Below are 7,722 nucleotides of genomic sequence, written 5' to 3'. Positions count from 1 at the left end.
GACAAAAAAAAAGTAGCACTCAGTGCAGGGGCTGAAGCCTTCCTTTCCAGTAAAGACTAGTATACAGCCAAAGACATTTTCTTCTGTTGGAGCAAAGGAATCAAATAAGGTTGGACTACTGAGAGAATACCACAAGTAAAATGTTATGTGGCATTACAAACTACTAACTGTTGTGTGTGCTAGGTATGCCAGTTGTGCCCTGAGGCTCTAAGGAAAGATGTCATTGTCAAAAAAACTCAAGTCATATTCTGTAAGCACCTGTGATGTGGGAGCCCCCTCTGTATGCTGTGAGTACCATTAATGAATCATGAAACTGCTTTGCCAAAGTTGGTTGCTCTAATGTTGCAAATGAAACTGGGTGACTGTTCAGGCAGTGATGTGTCTCTGTCAATTCTAGAGTTTTGAAAGCTGCTTACAATGCACTTCCTGTTAACTTAGGTAATATTGTATCCTTCTGGAGTCTTTGATGGAGTTGAAGAATATAGTTTTCCTTAATCATGATAAAAGATAAAGTAGATATAAATGTTGTAATTATAATTCTTGCTTGATAGCTGTTTTGTTATATGTAATTTTACTATGTTAAAGTTAAAATCTTCCTTTTTTTATTTAAACAGAAAATGGGAGGTGATGTGGGATTCCCCCTCTGTATGCTGTAATTACCATTAATGAATAAAGAAACTGCTTTGGACCTACAGCAGGGGAAACTAAACTGAATGCTGGGAGAAAGGAGATGGAGTCAATGAGAAGCCATTGAGCTGCTGCTGGAGACAGACACATTGAAACCTTGCTGGTAGGCCACAAGCCTCATAGTAAAATATAAAATAATGAAAATGGGTTAAATTAAAATGTAAAAGCTAACCAATAAGACATTAGAGCTAATAGGCTCTAATTAATTAATTAATACAGTTTCTGTGTGGTTATTTTTGGTCTGGGCCGATAGGTGGTGAGGAAACAAACAAGCGGCCCTTTTACAGCACACCTGATGTGTGGTAGAAGCGCTCATTGCCTTGTAGACCTGGACTCCATGCCACCTTATGCTACCAAGAGATAAGCTGGTAAGTCCTTCCTTTTCCCAGGAGAAATTCACCTGCCTTGTAAGAAATCTAACTGCACCAAGCCATTTGTTGATGGGAAACCTGGCTAGTCACATGAAGAGACTGTGAGAACTGGAGTTCCAGATCTGGAAGTGAGATCTTCTTAGGGCAGATGGCTCAGTCCATCCACCTGCTGAACACTCTCCTAAGGAGAATCCCAACCAAATTCCCACAGGAGTGAGGTGCTTCTCCTCTAACTACCAAAAAGCCCACTTTACAAAAGCATAAGGAACAATAAATTGGTTAATGGCAGGGCTGTGCAAGCATGAGGACCTGAGTTTGGATGCCCAGGAGCTATGTAAAAAGCCAAACACAGTGGCCCATGTCTGTTAGCTCATAGCTGGAGAACAGACACAGGAAGCTACCTGAAGCTTATTAGTTACTGAGTCTCACCACAACAGTGAGCTCCAAGACCAGTGAGAGACCCTCTCTCCAATGATGATGACGACGACGATGATGATGATGATTATGAAGACGATGATGATGAAAATGATGATAATTATGACAATGATGGTTATGACAATGATGATGATGTTGATAATTATGATGACAATGATGATGATGTTGATAATTATGATGACAATGATGATTATGACAATGACAATGATGATGACAACGATAATAATTGTGACAAAAATGATGATGATGATGATGATGATGATGATGATGCAGAAAGCAACTGATGAAAATTCCCAATAATAGCCTGGCTTCCACATATGTGGTGTACACAAGTGCAAGCACACCTGCATGCACATACACATATGCACACACACATCACATATACATATGCACATATACCATGAAAAACAAGTAAAAATAAATAAATAAATTGGCTTACTCCATTGCATTAGATTAGGTTTCAGATTTCTCTTAGGGTTTCTATCGCTGTGAGGAAACACCTTGACCAAAAATCAAGTTGGGGAAAAAAGTGTTTATTTGGCTTACACTTCCACACTATAGCCCATAATTGAAGAAAGCTAGGACAGGAATTCAAATATGACAAGACCCTGGAGGCACGAGCTGAGGCAGAGGCCATGGAGGGGTGCTGCTTACTGGCTTGCTTCCTATGGCTTGCTCAACCTGCTTTCTTATAGAACACAGGACCACCAGCCCAGGGATGGCACCACCCACAATGGGCTGGGCCCTCATCCACTGATCACTAATTAAGAAAATGCTCTATAGCTGGATCTTATGGAGGCATTTCCTTTCAACTGAAGTTCCTTCTTTCAGACAACTCTAGCTTGTGTCAAGCTGACATAAAGCTAGCAAAGACAAGATTCTAGGATGTTATTTGCTTATTTGATAGTGTGTTTAAATGCACTTTGAAAAGCATTTTGTACTCTGATGTATTCACTTAGACACACTCTTCATTTTCATTAAATAGTTTCACTCTCCTGCAATGTGATGTTTAAGTGCTCAGAGGGTATTTTATCTGGAGTTACCACACTTTATACGATGATCCTATTGCACCCATGTGTTCCTGTCACCCATGACACCTATAAGGAGCACACCTGTACACATATTCAAGGACTTCACAACCTTCATTGGATGAATTCTGAATGTGCTATTAGATTATCAAGCATTAATAATTTTGGCAAATCATTCTCAGCAAAAAATTGTCCCTATGACCCTCGAATATCAGCTGCGAATGGAAACTCCTCTCTACACACAGTCGGGAAGGATCTTTTTTTTTTAACTCTCTTTCAGTTTTCAAGATGAAAACTGACTCCTCGTCTTGCTTTAATTTTTCTCTCATGGACACTAAGCCTCTCAATGGGGTGGAAGATGCTCATGCTCCTGCCTCCCTGAACTCTGAGCAGCTGATAAGGTCATCTATAACGGGGTGGAAGATGCTCGTGCTCCTGCCTCCCTGAACTCTGAGCAGCTGATAAGGTCGTCTATAACACTACCTGACAGTCAGATAAGTGGACATGGCTTCTGTGAAAGCTACATGACAGAGAGAAGATTTTTAATATAGGAACGATAGGAACGATTTTCATAGTCGAGCCTAAAGAGTCACAGTCAATTTTTCTGACAGAAGAATTTCACAATTCATTGACCTAAAAGCATAGGATGAATGCTGGCATTTTCAGAGCGGCTAAACCTGCCACTCACAATTGTTCCCTGTGTACCCAGGTAAGTCTAAGCCATTCCTTGGGCAAATCACTAGTTACAAAAATAGATTTCAAACTGATAATTGCTAGAGCAATTGTTTAACGTTATAAGCAATTTTTTCTCAGGCTTCTGTTCTACATTAGTTAACTTTTATCTTTTTAAATTCTATTTCTTTTTGAGGGTGTCTTGGTGAATGCATGGGCCACAGCATATGTGCATCCTCAGACTGTGGGACCTCGGGTTGCCAGGCTTGATAGTGATTACCTCTACACACTGGGCAATCCAGCCAGCCTCGGAGTTCTTTAAATTAAAACTCCATTAAGATATCTCTTATCTTAATCATTTGAAATATAATGGAGTAGGGCAAATGAAAAATGCTTAAAAGATATTGATATTTAAATTCCCCCAAAGTTATTATTTAGGAGAATAATACAAATGTAACTTTAGAATTAAGCTGCGCTTCCCAAATTTTTACTAAGAAAAGCATCTAACTTTGTTACAGACATCTGCCCATGCTTTTATTTTGTTCCTGATCACTCCCCCACATGCTCATTATTATTTCCCCTGGGTTTGGACCTCTTCTTTCTGCTATTGTTTATTTGTGTGCTCTGGGGTAGATAATAGGCTAACCCTTCCAAGACCTGTAATAACCACAGTAGCCCAAGGCAGGTGTTATTGGCCCCAACTGACACAAGAGAGAACGGAAAGTCAGAGAGTTCAAGGAACATTCTAAGTTGTAAGAGACTCTCTTCCAGCCTGTGAATGGAACTCACTCACTCCAGACAGTTCAAGAAGGTAATGCAGGGAGGTCTCTGATCTGTGCCTTTGCAGGCCCAAATTCATCTTGTGTTCCAGACCCATGTATCGGCTGCTCTTCCTATGCACACCTGACATGCAGTCTCATGTTCATGGCATCACTGGCTGCTTTCAGGATCATGCAAGACATGAAATGTGTGCACATGCTGCATGCCAGTCCATGTCAAGTCCTGAGGATCCGATTCTGAACAAGGACCTTTGAGTACAGAGATTGTGTCTCCTCAGAATGTCAGAAGTTACACCTATGAAGTCTCACCAACATGGCTGCCCAAACATGAGCTGAACAAAGACAACAATAAACATGCCAAGGTGGATGGACGAGACCTCACAAGACCTCAACCCTACTGATGTAACTACAGGGAGCTGGAGGGATACTGAGAATGGGAGGAATAGTCTCCCCAGGAAGAGCATGAATGGAAGGAATAGTCTTCCCAGTGAAGAGCATGAATGGGAGGAATAATCTCTCTGGGAAGAGCATGAATGGGAGGAATAGTCTCCCCAGGAAGAGCATGAATGGGAGGAATAGTCTCCCCAGGAAGAACATGAATGGGAGGAATAGTCTCCCCAGGAAGAGCATGAATGGGAGGAATAGTCTCCCCAGGAAGAGCATGAATGGGAGGAATAATCTTCCCAGTGAAGAGCATGAATGGGAGGAATAGTCTCCCTGGGAAGAGCATGAATGGGAGGAATAATCTTCCCAGTGAAGAGCATGAATGGGAGGAATAGTCTCCCTGGGAAGAGCATGAATGGGAGGAATAGTCTCCCCAGGAAGAGCATGAATGGGAGGAATAGTCTCTCCAGGAAGAGCATGAATGGGAGGAATAGTTTCCCCAGGGAAGAACACGCCAATTGGCTACACAGTATTAAATGGTCACCCCTGACAACATTCATACAATTAACACTAACTAGACTGAGCAGACTATTTAGGAATACATACATACATATGTGTGTATGTATATGTATGTCTATATACATATATATATATATATATGAAAAAGGAGACTATGAATTTGAAATGGAACAAGAAGGGTTACATGGGAGGGTTTGTAGGGAGCAAGGAGAAGGGGAAAATGAGATGTATATAATAATCTCAAAAATAAAAGAAATAATTTTGAAACAGGGAAAACGTAAACACAGACTCCATCATGAACTTACTTGCGTTCTACTGGTGAAGAATGAAAACGAAGGCCATCACTGATCAAAGGGAACACACAGGGTGTGGTGTAGACAAATGTCTACAAAGGCCATCATTGATCAAAGGGAACACACAGGGTGTGGTGTGTCAGGAATGAAGTGCTCGAGAAAATTGCTGAAGGTCTCAGCTGAGATGTGAAGGTTGACAGACAGTTGATGCCAGTAGTTAGAACAGCATGCTCCAGGATGCTGAAGGAGATAGAGTATGACCAGGGGGATCCTGAGCAAGGGCAAAGCAAGAAGGGAAATGTGGAATGGAGGTTAGAGAGAGCCAGAAATCAGATTAAACCGTCGGAATTCTTCCTCTAAATATTTCCCAAATTATCTCCTCCTCTCCTCTCCAGAGGGTTCAAGGACACCATGAGAACATGACCCATAGCATCAACTAAACAGGGCACATAGAGTCTCACAGAGACTGAACTGACAATCAGGGGGCCTGTATGGCTCTCACCTAGGTCCTCAGCATATATGTATGGTTGTATAGCTTGGTGCTCTTCTGGAATTCCAAACAGTGGGAGTGGGAGCTGCCTTTCCAGCCTAGTATTGTTGTTAATTTGTTGTGTCATGTCCAGTTGATATCCCTGCGAGGCCTGCTGAAGGGAAAACAGGAGAAGTGGATCTGGGAGAGAGGAGATGTTTTAGAGGAGGGGGAGGTTGCAGGGGAAGACTGGAAGGAGTGGAGGGAGGGCAAACTGTGGTCAGGCTGTGATGTATGAGATAAGAATAAACTATATAAATATAGAATATATATATAGAGAGAACATATATGTAGAATATAGATAGGATATATATACATAGGACATACACAGAATATATTTGGAATCTACATACAGTGGAGAGGGCAGTATTTCATATACAAATAGTCTGCCAACTGCCTTCTGTTGCTCACTCTCATTCTTCCTCATTCTGCTCACCTTGTGCACTGCTGTTGGCCACTGCCCACTTTGCATTCCCGTTTAGGAGCTCTCCTCTCTAAATTGCTTGCAGACTAGATTGGAGGTCCGCGGTGGGGCTGCTGCTGCACAGGGCAGGCTGGCTCTCCTGTGCATCCCTCTGGACTTCTAGTGCTCAGCCTCAGGGCGTCCACCCCCAGCACCGATCCTGTGTGAGGCTTCCCTTTCTCCTTTCCACACAGTTCGCCACACATCTGTGCAGGCTTCCCTTCTTCCTTCCTCTTCACTCTAAGGCTCAAGTCTTTCTGGTGAGTCATTTTGGCATTCATCACTTTAGAAAAGAAAATGCCTAGGAATTCAGTTCTCAGAAAAGTCAATGGTGTTGATAGGCCAAAGCAACCTTCTTTAGCCCATGACTCAGAGCTGAGGAGCCAGTGTCTAGGAGACTAAAGATCAGGCAGGATGATATGTTCTTTGGCCTCACCTCTCCATTGAGTTGAGGTGGCTCCATCCTGTGGAGTAAGCAACTCAGATCAACTCAGCCTGCTCCCAGAAAGGGCCCTGGAAATCATAACCAAATTGATAACCGTGGGTGGTGAAAGAAAATCACTCATGGTAACAATTAGTGTTTTGGTGAGCAAGGTTTTTCAATTCCCGTCTGGGTGCATATGTGTTGTTAACTAGTCTAGACTCTACTGTGCTCACCTTATATAACCACACACAGTAGGTTCACATCTTAGCAGACAAAGACAAAACCAGCACAGTGAAGAAAGGGGAAGAGAAACGACATATCACCTGCAGTGTGCATATAAATCACAGGAGTTACTTCCCAGTGACCTCCCTTGACAAAGACAACACAGAGATTAGAGAGGGTTTAGAAACTGTCATAGACGGTACTTCAGGGACAGACACATTTGTTCCTGAGCATGCTCAGTGTAAGAACAGAAGGGAAAACGGTAGATACATGTGAGGCTTGGTCAGTTAAGTTGTGATGGTTTTGACTGCCACCGATGTGACATGATCTAGAATAACCCGGAAAGAGAGTCTCAATGAAGTATTGTCAAGATCAGCTTGGCCTGTGAACGTGTGTATGAGGGATTGTCTTGATTGTATTCGCTGCTGTGAGAACACCCAGTCTAAAAGTAGGCAGCACTATCACTGCTTTGGGTCTTGAATGTGTAACAGTAGATGAAATGGGCTAGACACAAGCAGGTGTGTGCTCATTCTCCCTGTGCTCTTAGACCTTGTCATGTGACTAGCTCTTTCAAGTTCCTGCCTTGCCGTCTCCACAGGTCTCCACAGTGATGGACTGGAGAACCTAGAACTGAGAGCCAATCAACCCTTTCTTCCCTACGTTGCTTCCTGTTGGGGAATTGGTGACAGCAACAGAAAGGAAACTAGAAAAAAAAAACTTCATGGAGTTTGAGAGGTTAAGATGGTGGACACAAAAAAAACTTTGGGCATGTTAAGTTAGTGTGATAAAGATGAGCTGGCATACTTGGATTTTTCCAAAATGGTTTAACTAAGAAAAGGGAGAAAATTATTTGAAAGCATGTTAATAAAGGACTTCACCCCTCTGAAAATGGACTAACTTGTTGGCTAACCCAGGA

The sequence above is a fragment of the Arvicola amphibius genome, chromosome 5, assembly GCF_903992535.2.
Source record: "Arvicola amphibius chromosome 5, mArvAmp1.2, whole genome shotgun sequence".
NCBI lineage: Eukaryota > Metazoa > Chordata > Mammalia > Rodentia > Cricetidae > Arvicola > Arvicola amphibius.
The sequence above is the reverse complement of the archived record's forward strand: the minus strand, read 5'-3'. Positions refer to the sequence as shown.